This window comes from Protopterus annectens, chromosome 1.part2, assembly GCF_019279795.1.
Source record: "Protopterus annectens isolate FY-2018-M chromosome 1.part2, PAN1.0, whole genome shotgun sequence".
NCBI classification, from domain to species: Eukaryota; Metazoa; Chordata; order Ceratodontiformes; family Protopteridae; genus Protopterus; species Protopterus annectens.
The window spans coordinates 241,312,785-241,327,837 of NC_056727.1; positions in this window are offsets into that span (position 1 = coordinate 241,312,785).

Genomic DNA, 15,053 nt, shown 5'->3' on the forward strand with positions numbered 1-15,053 from the left:
TAAATGCTTCTTCTGTTTTGTTTACTTGCTTATTCTATTTCTTGTAACATGCAGGTATGTTACATACGGAATAACTATTGTATGTGACTATTGCAGGATATTTTACATTTATAATGGTTTTGGTATGGACACAACTGCCCAGATGGGGACTGTCCCTCACAATGTGGGACAGGTGGTAACCCTGAACATTGGGCTAGACTTAGCTATTGGCGGCGCGCTAACATGATGCCTTTTGGTTCCACTTGGTATAACTATCAACACTGCATTAGAATATGGGCACGGGGTTGTAAATGTCATTTGTTCGAGGGATGGGGACTCAATATTTGGCTACATGCATTTGTGTTTGCATCTTATTTTTGTATTCGCAAGAACTGTCTTGCATGCTTGGCATACATTTCAGTATCCACGGACACAGACAGGTGTGATTACTATTGGAGGCAGGCTGTAATATTCAGCATTTTAGGTTCCACGTAAACAGCCAACATGTCCACGCCTCCGTGCGGCGCTTCGACATGCCCCATACATTCGCGCACTTTTACTGTGCACGTGGATGTGGCGGCAGCGAGCCTTCATTAATATGCATATGGTGCTACTGCATGATCTGTGCACCGCACGGACGGCGCAAGCCTAACGCTACCCTTGCGCCGAGCTTCATGAATCCCGGGGATTGTCTTTGTAGACAGATAGCACTCTAAACCTCTTAGGTCTTTAGCCACATTAATAATTACCTGGAATCTTGGAGTTACACTTTCCAGCTGTCTCTGTTTCAACTTTTTTGAAATAGGTATTCTTAGACAATGTGGCAATTGTTGCTTAATAAATATCCCCTACTACAAACTGGTACAGTGTGTGAGAGATGCAATTATGTAATGCTACTGGAGGCAAAGCTCTCACATAAAACCACTACAAGTAGGTTGTGAGTACCACACAATGCCATACCACACTAAACTAGTCACATACAGCTTGATCCAAATGCATAATTTACATAGAATGAGGCATGTAAAAGTAACCAGTCTAAACCACAAAGGTCTCCTAAATGTAAATTAAGAAAAAAGTACCCTCACCAACCTTACAAACACTCATCACAGGCAGCACCCTCCGTGAGTCATAAATATGTGAGTCAAATCCCACAAAATAAACAGAATATTACTGACTTCAACAACTGACTTTGTTTCTGGTGCCATTCTATGGGATTACAATATATATCTGCCTGGGAGGAGATGGTAGACACTCCTAACCGCTTTGCCAGAGATGGCCTGCACCCACAAGGTTTTTATATATTGGCCAAATCTCTATCCTCCTCTACAATGTCTTTTTTAGGCAATGCTAATCTTTTAAAACTTCCAGTGCAACAAAACATAAATCTGGATAAGATAAAGATATTGCTTTTCAGTCCTTGCAACCTAAACAAAAACTACTAACCCTGGGAAATATAGATATAGATATATACATTGTCACAGACCCCTAGTTCAAGGCAATGTGAGCACTATCAGTGCAAATTTCAATGCCTACCACATGTTCTGGTCCACCACTCTAAATGATGACACTGAAAGCAGAGGTGTCTCCATATTCATAAAAAAATAATTTCATCTTCAGAATTGTTAGACAAGAAAATGACCCAGAAATTCTCCACATTCAACTTTCTATTAACAAAGTCCTTTATCATATCATAGCTAGTGATAAGATCCCCTCTATATCCCCCTTAGACCATACCTCTTACTTTACTAGTATGGAGTCTCTATGCATTAAGCCAATCACCATTCATCCAGGAGGATTCAACTACCCTTCCCTTAACTGGAACATTTGTACAGCCTCAACCATGTACGCCCAGAAATTTCTGAACATCATCATTACAAAATCTCTGCACCAACTAGCTTTCACCAAAAAAATTATGATAAAACCTTGGACATGGTCCTTACCAGTATGGGACAGCTTTGTTCCCCACCACTTGTCACTTACTCCCTGGTCAAACTGGACCAAAAATCAGTCACATTCACCATAAGAGTGAAGACAGAAGTATTCTCCAATACCTCGGTATTCAGAGATTATGCAAGGGTTAATCTGCTAAAACTGAGTGAGGACTTGGCTAAATTCAAAATCCCCTTCCAGCATGATGGTCCCACTGATTATGCAAAATTTTTACCATCAAATTCTGTTCACGTGTAAACAGTTTCATAGATGTGTCTGTCCCCCTCTGAAGTAAATACAATGCCAAACTTAAGAATAAATCTCTGTGGTAGAACCCAAGTATAAAATGAATATATAATACAAGAAAATAACTAATTGCATACAAAAATAATTTTAACTCTCAAGATACAAAAAATACGCTTGCTAAACTTACAAACTCCAGATCCTGGTCAAATCAACCAAAGCCAGATATGGAGTACAAATAGCCACCCAGGTGAAGGATAACCACAAAGCCATCTCTAACTACAGTACTGTGCACAGCTAATAGTAAATAATATCACATAGTCAAGTCCAGAGGAAATAACCAGTCTGCTAGTGAAGAAATTTAGCTCAAACATCTCTAGGAGCATGTCATTGTTATTAGTTGGCTTGTCATTTGTGTCATTAATCACTATACTAGGCCAAAAATGCTACTTCCACAGGGCTGGAAAACATACTGGGCTGCCTAATGGTCAACCTGAAATAGGACTTGTCAGACCCCCCCCCCCTACAGAGGCTACTCAGTTTCCGCCCCCATACAGGCTTCATGCCAGATTAATGGAGGAGAGCAACAGTCATCCTCTTCACAAAAACGGAGCCATCCCAGGTAATTATAGACCCCTAAGCCTAATCAGCCTAATCTATAAAGCTATAGAAAAAACATTCTGGAATTAATAAATAAGGACATAAACAACTTACAAATTCTTGACCAAAAACAGTTCAGATTTGTTAAGGGGAAATCCTGCCTACTTAACCTGGATGACTTATTTGAGAAGATTACTAAATCAATGGATGAGAGCAAATCAGTATACATCACATATTTTAACTTTGTAAAAGTTTTCAACATCATCCCACATTTGGGAATCATAGATAGACTCTCCCAGTTAAGTGTTAATCCTTAAAGGAAAACTGCTCCCACTGACTCACAAAACATGTTTATCATCTCATGGTTTGGTGTTTCCTACATTTTAACACCACTCTGGGACTATTTACAGGTTTTTAAATAGTTTTATGCATAATTTCTGAGTCTGACCACATGGGATCTGGTATCTTGAAGTAATTCTGATTGTTTAGTCTGCCTCTAGGTATCCCACAATGCAGTGCCCGTCTGTAAAAAATTACATCACACAGGCCTCTTTCTTCCTAAAGCTCCTGCCACTGCATTGATGTTACATGCATACACTGCTGTCTTTCATTCAGTTAGTTTTAAGTAACATTTCCTGCTGTTCAATGACTACTTAAAACACAAATAGTGCAAATGCCACAGAACAGACTTTCAAAGTGCTTTTTACTGCTGCTTCTTTTTAGAATGGCTAAACTGCAGTCTTTTGTGAAGCCTGAATTGTGCTACTTTGACTCATCTACCATCCCCCTTCACACCTAACTTTCCTAGCTGTCAAAGTGCTAAGGATAATTTCAGCTGTTACCTGCTGTGATTGACAGCTCAAAACAGGAGACTTGACTCATGTACTGTTTCCTTGTAATAGCCTTTATTTTCTGTAGGGGTAGAGGAAGGACCAGGGAGCTGTGACATCACAGCATGGGTGGGTTTTTTGGATGGTAGTGGTGATGTCAGTTTGTGGAGGACAGAAAACTACCTGTATTCAGTGGCCTTGATGGCATCACTGAATTGGAGACTGCAGCAAGCTTTTTCAGGGTGGGACAAAAGTTTTTTGAAAGTGAAACCACCACAGTACAGTAAGGTACTGTTCTAGTGGAGAGAAACAGTCAATTTAAAATATTTTAAATGCTGTATGGTTGTTTATTCATAGCAGGGATAATAAGAAGGGAGAAAAAAGACAGAGAAGTTGAGCATTTAATAGAATCACGTTGTTGTTGCTGTCCTTTAAGTAACTCATTGCATAGCAAAAAATGTGAACTGGTAAGAATACAAAACCCACACAGTGAACTGCATCAACCTGCTTTATTACTGAACCACACAAAAGAATAAAATAAAAAGTACTTAGCGCTTTCACCCAAACATCAGGGCATCATCAGAGTACAAAGAATTAGCAACAGGGCCATTCATATATATACACATACATAATATCCTAATCACTCAATTAACTAATTAACATCATAAAATTAATTAATTAAACAATGTCACAGTGGAAATGTATATAAAATCACTTGACATCAATAAAAACATATTCAAAACCACATTTAAAATACATATGTAATAAATAATATGTAATAAATAAATAAATAAATATATACATATATATAATAGATAGCAACAATACAAAATTAAAATGTTAAATACTTATTTTAAACAATATATATAGCAAATTTATGATGAATTTATGGTCGTTAAATGTTTTGTATTCATTGCATAGCAAACTGGCTCACAAACTGGCTCACAAAAAGAAGCAGCCCAATAAATTATAGTGGGCAGCTCTACCTCTTCCTAAAGACCTGGTACTAGCAGTGTACCTCCAGGGTTCAGTCCTTGGGCCACTCCTCTTTGGCATTTACTTTTCAAGGTCAAAGCAAATGCCAAAGGTTTGTGACTGACTACGTTTGCTGATGACTGTAAACTTAATGTTATCATAAACTCCTCAGAGGATATCAAGAGCATCCAAGATAATCTTTCCCAAACAAATAGCTGGTGTCAAAACTATAGACTAAAACTAAATGTCAAGAAATGTATAATATTATCCTCTGGCAAGCATGACCACCCTTGTAGTTATTGCATTGACAAAAATTCAGTCCTCGGGTGAGGGATCTGTAAAATATGTCAATAGGAAATTATCTTTTGATCACCACATATCCACTATTGTAAAGAAGTCCTTTTTCATTACATAACTTTTTTCTAAAGGTATACCATCTGATCCAGGAATGTAATCATTCCACTGTCCTTGCCTGTCATTAGTCTGATAATTGAATATAATGCCCTTTTCTGTATGTACCTGTCCAAACACTTAGTACAACTGGAATGACCACATTACTTTCTCACTAAAAAAGTCAAGGACCTGAATCATAAAAATAATGCAGACTGTCTCAAAGCATTGTCTTTCTTCTTTGTATTATATAAGCTACCAAGAGGTGACCTCTGTCTTGCATATAGAGTCTCAACAGACACTATCTTATCAGACCTATTACACATTTATAAATCCAACTGTAGCATAAACACCTAATCAAGGGAGCACAATGTTTTATTACATAAACATGATATGGAGGGATAAATATGTATCACAGAGAATACTGTGCCTATAAAACTATCTTCCACTCCATATAAAGAAAATTACTTCTTTCACAATATTCAAATGAAATTGGGTTGACTGGATGGGAAGCCACAAATTCACCTGTAGTTTAGCAGCCATGTCTCTTATGGATAAATGTCGCAGTATGTGCTTGTTCTGCTCGCTTCTGGGTTATTTATACAGAAAATATAAGGTAAAAATGTACCAAGGGAATGTAAGATTAGGCTTCTTAAGCTCCTCACACATCAGTACCCTAGTAAGTATTTACAAACCTATGAATATTAGATTGGACGTGTTGGAATTCACATCCTCTTCAGTGCCTCCCTGGTCTGTCACAGGGAGTATAAACTCAAAGATGAATTAGATCGTAGAAGGATTGGGTACAAGTACTGAGATTTTAGATGATAAGAATAAGGATATAGAGGAGAGCTATGTGCCCTGGCCATAGGGGCAATAGAGATATTTAAACAAGTTACTGGACTATAGGAGGCTAAAGTCCAGTAGGGATAACGGAGTACAGTGGAGGAGGTAGTCAGTGCCAGGTGACTAGATGGTCACTGGGGATTAAGGTAGGGGAGGAAGGTATGTCATGACAAAAATCATAGGAGTTACTGGTATTGGGCTGTACTGGGGGATATTGTCATATTTGTAAAATGTTTTATAAGCATTGTATACATCAGCTAATTTACGTACACCTACAATGAATTAATAAACTGCATATTAAAATACAAATGGGATACACCTACAATGAATTGGCCCTGTATGTATGTATTCATGTATAGATAGACAATAAATTAATAAACTGCTTATAAAAATACAAATGGGATGCAATGGTCTCTTATGAAGCAGATATAATTCCCCTTGTAGATCTGATTTGTGGTCAGGCTGCAATCCACCTGTTCCTTTAAATAACTGAACCATGAGTTGTGACAGAGGCCTTCCTTCTCATAATGAAGGCAGAGCTACATTTTAATATGCAGAATGATCACTTCATTCATTTCATGGCTGTCATTCATTCATGCTAAGCATTTCACAGCCCAACAGTAATCCAGATGTCTGATGATACAGTAGTTTGTGCCATCTCCTAAGTGTATCAAAAGTGTGGATAGGCAAAGGGGACCAGCAGTTCTCAAATTCATGTCTGAAGTGCAGAAGTCATTTAATTATTTATTTGTTTATTTGTGAATTTGATTATTAATTTACTTGCACCTTAATTGATTTTATAACTGGATATTGAACTAGAAATAAAAGATCTTTTTTTCAGTCATATTCAGGCACAATTAATGGTACACAACACAAAAATGTACAAATAAAAATAATAACACAGTAAACTATACTGGCAGTTTTGCCACAAAATGAAGGATATACACACAATCTGAGACCTTACAAAAGCAGGGTACAATATGTATGACTAATCAATTAACTGACTTAATAACTTGTAGCATTTAAGCAATGGTGGTCCCATAAAATGATGCAGAGTAATACAGAAGAGATCTTAAAAGCTGCATTAATGAACTGATTAGTTTAGCGATCTCACAATCTCATCTTTTGACATGTCTACTTTCATCCGATATGGGTAGTCCCTGTGTGAAGTCAGATACCACACAAAATTCCCATGAATGCGCAGAGCAGTTTTGGTGGTGTTCCACTTCACTGTCAAATTAACCAGCATCAGCAAGCACGTACAAGAAGTTGTTTACCTTACAAACTTTTTTCATTATTCTGTGCAGAAACTATTTAAAATAAAAAGAGACTTTCATTAGTAACTTAACTGAAGTTATTTTCTGTGGCAAATTTGATTTTTAAAGCAAAAAAATGCACTCCAGGATAGGCAGTACTGGAGAATACCAGACCTCTGGGATCTATGTTCTCTCAGTGACAAAATATTACAGCAAGCGGCTAATAATTAAATGTTAAACAGTGAAAGTTTAATGTACTGAACATGCTTACCAGTCAAAAATAATTCATTGAATGGCCATAGTTGGCCAATATCACAAATGTAACCAGCCAAGGTAGGGGGCTGCACTCTCCACACCCCTCCTAACTATATACATATATATATATATATATATATATATATATATATATATATATATATATATATATATATATATATATATATATCAACTCCAAGACTGCACTATAGTAGGGGATAGGGCAAATTTAAAAAAAAGGTTTCCTTTACTTACCTTATGCATGGCAGTACTTCCTGGTCATTGGCCAGCCATGGCCATTTGATGAATTATTTTTTGCTGTTAAGCATGTTCAGTACGTTAAACTTTCACCGTTTAATGTTCAATTCTTAGCCATTCTCTCTACGTCCCATCCCTAATAGCTATAGTAAATATCTGCTTTTCAAACTTAAACCATGCTCCTCTTCAGCTGACAACTTATCACTCTTCCTAAAGGCTGCTGCAAACTCTATAGCATACCCTGTCTCCATCCTCATTAACCACTCAGTCTGCGAATCCACTGTCCCAACCCTCTGGAAGAAACTTCACACCATATCTGTTCACAAAGGTGGAAACTGTTGAACTATTTAATTACTGCCCAATTGCTATACTCTCAGCACTTTCCAAAATTCTTGAGCATTGTGTCCATAAACAAATTCTGTCATCTCATGCTTGAAAACTTCATCATCCTTACCCAGCATGGCTTGCTCCCCCACCACAGCACCACTACTGGTCTCATTTCCTTTACTAACTCCATCTCTCTAGCCAGAGACAATAATAATCTAGTATACTGTCTCTTCTTAGATCTCTCCAAACCTTTGACAATGCCTCCCACCTCCATCCTCCTTTCTAAACTTACTCAACTAAATCACTCCCCTGCAGCTATCTCCTTATTTTCCAGATACCTCACTAACTGACAGCAATCCATCAAATAGCTGTCTGTTTTATCTCCCTTTCTCCCCATAAAAATGGGTGTCCAACAAGGCTCAGTCTTAGGCTCCCTTCTTTTAATGTTTTTACTAACCAGCTCCACACTTCCTGTCCTCAGTCCACTCTCATACACTAAGCAGATGACTCCACTATTATTACCATTGCTGACAACCCCCCGCTCACCCATACCCAAATCTCTTTTAACCTAATTGAAACTTGGCTTACTAACAACCAACTCATACCTAACCCTAAAAAGACAAAACTCCTATTCCTACCCAAATTTCTCTACCATCTTAAATCCTCAATCACACTCTCTTCCCTTAACAACACCTCTATCTCACCTGACTCCCCACACAAAGATCCGTGGTGTAATCATTGATGGCCAACTTAAATTCATCCTCTGTGTACACAACTGTATAAAAAAGAAAACACCAAAAGCTTGGCCTACTTTATGGAAATGAAAGGTTCCTCGCCCCCAACTCCATAATCTTACTCACCCAATCTTATCTCCTCCCAAATCTCTTGTACTGCTCTCAAATCTCAATCTCAAATCCCACTTTGTAATTCATCATTCACACTTAACACTCTGCTCATCTCTTGCATCCTCTATATTACTAATACATTCTCTATAAATACTACACTATGTTAAATCTGCTTATAGAACAAATTTTCACTACCACTAGACCTATTCTTTATTCTTACATCTACTTATGCTAAATTCACTAGGTTGTACTGTAACATGTACTGTATGTCTGTTGTTTCGAACAGCTAAATTCACTAAGTCATACTGTAATGTATTATATGTCTGTTGTTTTGAACAATGTCCTCTTAATGATGGATCTAACTTACTATTGATAATATTTTTGTAATTATTTTGAATTATAATTGACTTATTACTGTAACTGTGTCATGGAGCGTATCTCCCCAGGCCTCCACTGAAAATGGGCCTTTCAAAGCCCAGTGAACTTCCCTGGTCATCAAACTGTAATAAATAAATAAATAAATCCTGACTAACTTACAGTCCTTTCTACTATCCAGACTTAAAACCACATTTAACAAGGTAGCCAGATTTGCAGCCAACATGCCAGCAAAATCATACCACTGTCTTGCTCTCCAAAATCTTACTTGGTACGAATTTCCTAACCAACTCTTGTTTACTCAAATTCTCACCTTCCACACTATCCTAAATAAGTCCTCCTCCTGCCCTAACATATCCTCTTGACTCTCCCTCTATAACCCACCTCGCTCCGTCAGAAGCTCAGACCAGTGCCTCTTAAAGATTCATAAAACTAAAAAATCAGTAGGACAAAGCTTATATTGCTATCTTCCTGCTGCATCATGAAATAAAGTTCCCATGGCTCTCAGAAATATCTCCAATGCACATGAATTCAAGTCATCTCTCAGAAATTACCTTTAAAGCACCAGAAGATGGCACTGTAACCACCCCACCTAAACCCCTCCCCTCCCTCCTTCTTTCTTTACTCTCCCCCTCCCTCTAATTCTTCACTACTTCCTCCTCTCCCACAATGATACTATATATTCTAACGTCCTGGGTAGTACAACAATAAAAAACTACTGCTGTCTATACCCCTCTAACTTCCTGCCCCCAGTAATCTGACACTCATTTTCCCTCTCTCCCCTCACACTCCTACTCATCAAACTAATCTTCATTATCTCTCATACTAGACCACCAATAACAATTTCTTCTGAATCTTTGCAACTTTGCCCTGACCTAATCCTCTACTATACTTATTTCTTACTTATTATCCCTTCTTTGCTAACATCTCTTATTGCACTACAATTTGAGCATCAGTTTTCACCTTCTGTATATTCTTTCTATTGTATCTACTTAACTTGTTTTAAGCCTTCACTAGCATAATCAGTACATACATTTTTTGCTCTGAACTGTAAATTTCATACATGCATAATTTTTGCCCTTAGAATTTCATACTTATATAATGCGAAATGTTGAGCTGTGATTTTTTTAGTCAGCATTGACAATTCTTCACTTGCATAATTTTGTACTTTGATTTTTATTCTTGTATAATTTCAGTACTGTGGAGCTTTCCTTCCCAGGCCTCCGCTGAAAAAGGGTGCAAGCTCAGTCGGACTAACCCGCTCAATGAACGCCAACTAAATAAATAAATAAATAAACTTATTTTCAGTGCGTGAACAAAGACCCAACCTCTGAGGGGTTAACTTGCCTACCTACTATAGCACTCGGCCACATCATATTCTACTGATACATTTTTTTGCAATACTACCCACGCTGTAAGGTATTATAGCTTTCATATACAACAATGAACAAAATATTGAATTATCCTTTTAGGCATTAATTTTAGACAACTACATATTCACTGAATGCAGATCCTTAAACGTTATAATGCCTAGTTTCCAGATGCATCTTTTCTGCAACATTTTGCTCAAGTTATGTTTAAGTATCACCAAAAGTGTGATAAGAGACTTAGGGACACAGGTGGTCAGTGGTCTCACCTTCGATAACCACATCGTCACAACAGTCAGGAAATCCTTCTGTGTGGCACACCTCATCACTAAGGGCTTTTCATCCAGAAAAGAGGAGGTCATTGTCCCACTGTACACAATCCTCATTAGACCCATTATAGAATACAACGTCCCATTTGGTATGTACCTCTCAAGACACCTGCAACAACTGGAAAGGCCGCAGAAATCCCTCACTAAAAGAATCACAGGCCTAAAGCAGATGCCCTACGCTGACCACCTTACAAAATCCCAGCTATACTCTGTTGCATATCGTCTACTCAGAGGCGATCTCTGCTTAACATACAAGGCCATGTCAAACCCAGAGCTGTTGGACATTCTACACTTAAAGAAATCCCAATCCCTCAGAGCCACATGCTCCAGGGATCTAAACCTTGTTATCACAAAAAACAAAACATGCTGGAGGGATAGGTTCCTGACCCAAAGACTCCTCAGACTCTGGAATAGATTGCCCATACATGTCAAGCAGAGTGCCTCTTTGGCCCTCTTCAAAAGGAACCATGACGATTGGATGGGAGAAAGGAAATTCACCCCAGGGATCACGTCAGTTGCCCTGCTAGACAGGGGTCCAGGGAAGTAAATAGTGTGGGAAGAAATAGCCAGGGAATTGTTATGGCTAGGCTTGTATAGGCCCTAGGGCTGATAGCCTAGTACCAACCTATGAACCTATGAACCTATCATCTTATTTGATATTTTAACACTGTTTTTTTTTTCTTTTCTGCCCACTATCTGTTCTCTGTGTGGCCACATACCTCACAAATGATGCTGTACATGGTATTTGTAAGCCTAAAATATAGTAACAAATCGCCACTTTAAGTAAGCGCAGAAAGTAGCTAGTCTAGAAAAGGAACTAATTACTTATTTTGTGGATTCAACAAAATAATATTTGCAATTCTCTTCTTTGAAATAAAACAGTCTTTGTGCAGTACCTAGTGCCTTCAGAGAGAGCAGAGGTATGTAAACACTATGCTTATTATTTTAATATAATAGAATGCATACTTATTTTTGGAATGATATACTATCAGTGCACGAAATGGATATTGTTTTTGTTTTTCTTAATGTCCCTAGTGTGGTGTCAGAAATGCAGCTATAAAGAAATAACAGGAAAGTTATTACTGATTAAACAAAGCATGAGATATTATAATTTCTGTACTGCAAAGCAGTACTTTGTGGCAATGCATGTGATATGTAACTCTGTCCAGGCTTCCTTCGATTTGCTTTGGGAATTTGATGAAATTGTTTTAAGAGTCATAGCAAGAAAATGATTTAGGTGTTGAAACAAATCAGAATCTAAGCTCATCACCTTAATGTAAATAGGCTTCTAGATGATATTAACAACCACAAATGCAACATAAAATAATAAAACAAGAACATAGATCATTATGTAATATTAGAAATGCACTCTACCAGGAATTCATAAAGGAAGTAAACCTTCTGAAGCCAGAAGAAAGCATAATGATTTGATTGAAACTCATCAAGCAAGGCAGCTGCCTTTTCAAGCAGTTAGAGTTTAAAATAAAAAATATGGATTTTAGATGTAATCCTTCATTAAAAATCTAGGAAAAGCCATACATATAAGAAATGGTTCCACACAAGGTTGAAAATTTTATTGACACAAACTAACAAAAACAGCTTGAGCAAGTGACATATCCTTTCCTGCCATGAGAAAAAAAGACAATAAAAAGTCTGTCAGATGAATGCCAGTTCATTGTGCATTAATACAATAATGAAATGTTGGATTTAATATTTATAGCAGAATATGGAAAAATAAAAATCAGTAAGTTACAACTATTCAAACAAAAGGCTAGTACGTGATAATGTTAAATGTAAGGTAAATAATGAATGCAGGAATATGCATCTGAGATATGAAAGGAAGAACATTTACAGATACAGTCAAAAATTGCAGACATAGAAAATAATTATTTTCAGTCAGGCACATCTTCTTGCAGTGAAAATTTTAAACAAGATGAAGAGAATAGGTCTGCTACAAGTGTACAAGTCCAAGCACTCAAAGACTGCTGTCTCAAAGCCATCTTATAGGTTCATAGGTTCGTAGGAGATTACTATAACAGGTCAAGGGCCTTACAAGCTTCAGTAGAAGCAAAAGTCCAGTGAAAGGAAACACCTGACACATAGAAATAAAATCCAAACAGACTTTAATAAATTCAAATCACAAGGTCACAAAGCTTTCAGACTTGTATCCTTCAGTGTGTAAAGAAAGAGATTTTTCAGCCTCATTTAAATACTATCAGTATAAAATCACATGGCACAGTTCATTAAACTAGAAATTTCTTCTTAAAGGTATAACCTTAACAATTTAGAGTATCAACGTATAGCATAATATAACATAAAATAATACAAAATACATATGCAGATAAAAAAATCTAAAAATTAATTCTAGCTGTTTTCTTATAATCATTTGTTTCTTTTTCAATACTGGTTTAAAACGTATATTAGCATTAACTCCAGGTTTAACATCTGCCTGAAGTAGTGTTATCCATTCATACTTACTCATCTCTAGAGTATTATTAATATCACCTCCTCTAATCTTTGGATATATAGCATTCATAACATGAAATTTAAATCTAGGCCAGCATCCTCAAGGTGTTGTGCAAGTGCATTTGTGTTTACCTTCCTCTGATGTCTGATTTATGCTCAATAATTCTATCCTTCAACCTACGTGTGAACTTACCTGTGTAAAATGCAATACATTCTACACAGGTAACAAGGTAGATAATGTTGCTAGTATTGCATGTAACGGGTTCCTATTAGAACGACAAAAATGCATTTTGTCAAATGTGTTTTCGTTGACACATGTTGGGCGGACAGGCAAAACAGCGAAGCGACTGTTCAGCGAATTTTTTTCCTGGGAAAGAAGTCGCTTGATCACTTTGTTGCTTTGCCGTGTTCTGAAGTGTAGTGTGGTCCCTTGTCCGGTATAGCTCCCGAGCATGAATGTGCAACAGTTACTGACCTTAGGGTTAGGGTGCGGGTTAAGGTAAGTGCATATGTATGAAAGTGGTTACTGTTTTTTATTTTGTGTTAGATGTATGGTTGAGTTATGTGTGTGTTTTCAGCTGTTTACTTTTGTTTTTGGGGGGGTAGAATTAGGGTTAAGGTAAGTGTGTATGTGTTTGGAACTGTTTATGTAAATGAGCAAGAGTTACTGACCTTAGGGTTAGGGTGCGGGTTAAGGTAAGTGCATATGTTTTAAAATGTTTACTGTTTTTTTTTTTTTCTTTAGATGTATGGTTGGGTTACGTGCATATGTGTATTTAGTTGTTTACTGGTTTTTGGGTGGGTATAATTAGGGTTAGGGTATGTGTGTATGTGTTTGGAAGTGTTTAATGTTTTTTTGGGAGGGGTTGGAGCAGCGATTTCTTTCCCTAGGAAAGAAATCGCTGTTTTGTGGTTTCAACATTTTCAGCTTTCGCTGAAAATGAGTTGATGAAACATTGTTCGCTGTTTTCAGCGTCTGGTGTTTCAATAAAGACTCCATGCAGCCAATGCTTTAAAGATCTAATATTACTGGGAAGAAATATGAGCATTTACACTATCCGACAACATATAGGACAAGAGATGTTAAAAATATTATTTCTAGAAACTGGAGTCTACTGTTCTCAGTACCAGAGATTAGGAATATTATTGGTGATTAACCTAATTTTTCTTATAGAGACTGTAATAGTTTGAAGAAACGGGTCTATATTAGAACACTGAAGTTTCACAACTTCGAATGTTCTAATATCGACCCCTGTTCAGCGAACACTGAAAATAGCGAAGCTACAGAAAAACAAATTTTTTTCCTAGGGAAAGAATTTGGTTGTCCATTTCTGTCGCTTCACTATTTTCAGTGCTGTGGTGGAAAGTTAGGGGTTGAGTTCAGGTAAGTGTGCGACTGGGCGCGGGTTAGATGAGTTAGGGTTAGAGCGAGGGTTAGGTATGTGTGCGATTGGACGTGAGGGTTAGGGTGGGTTAGGTGAGTTAGGGTTAGGGTGCGGGTCAGGTATGTGTGCAATTGTGTGGATGTGAGGGTTAGGGTGGGTTAGGTGAGTTAGGGTAAGGGCGTGGATCAGATAAGTGTGCGATTGTGTGGACATGAGGGTTAGGGCAGGGTAGGTGAGTTAGGGTTAGGGTTAGGGCGCGGGTGAGTGTGCGATAGTGACGGACCTTAGGGTTAGGGTTTGGGTTAAGGTAAGTTGATAGTGGTGTATGTACAGTTTAGTGTAGGGTTAGATGTAAGATTTTAGGTTTATGTGTATGGATTGCAGTGTATTTGGTGTGC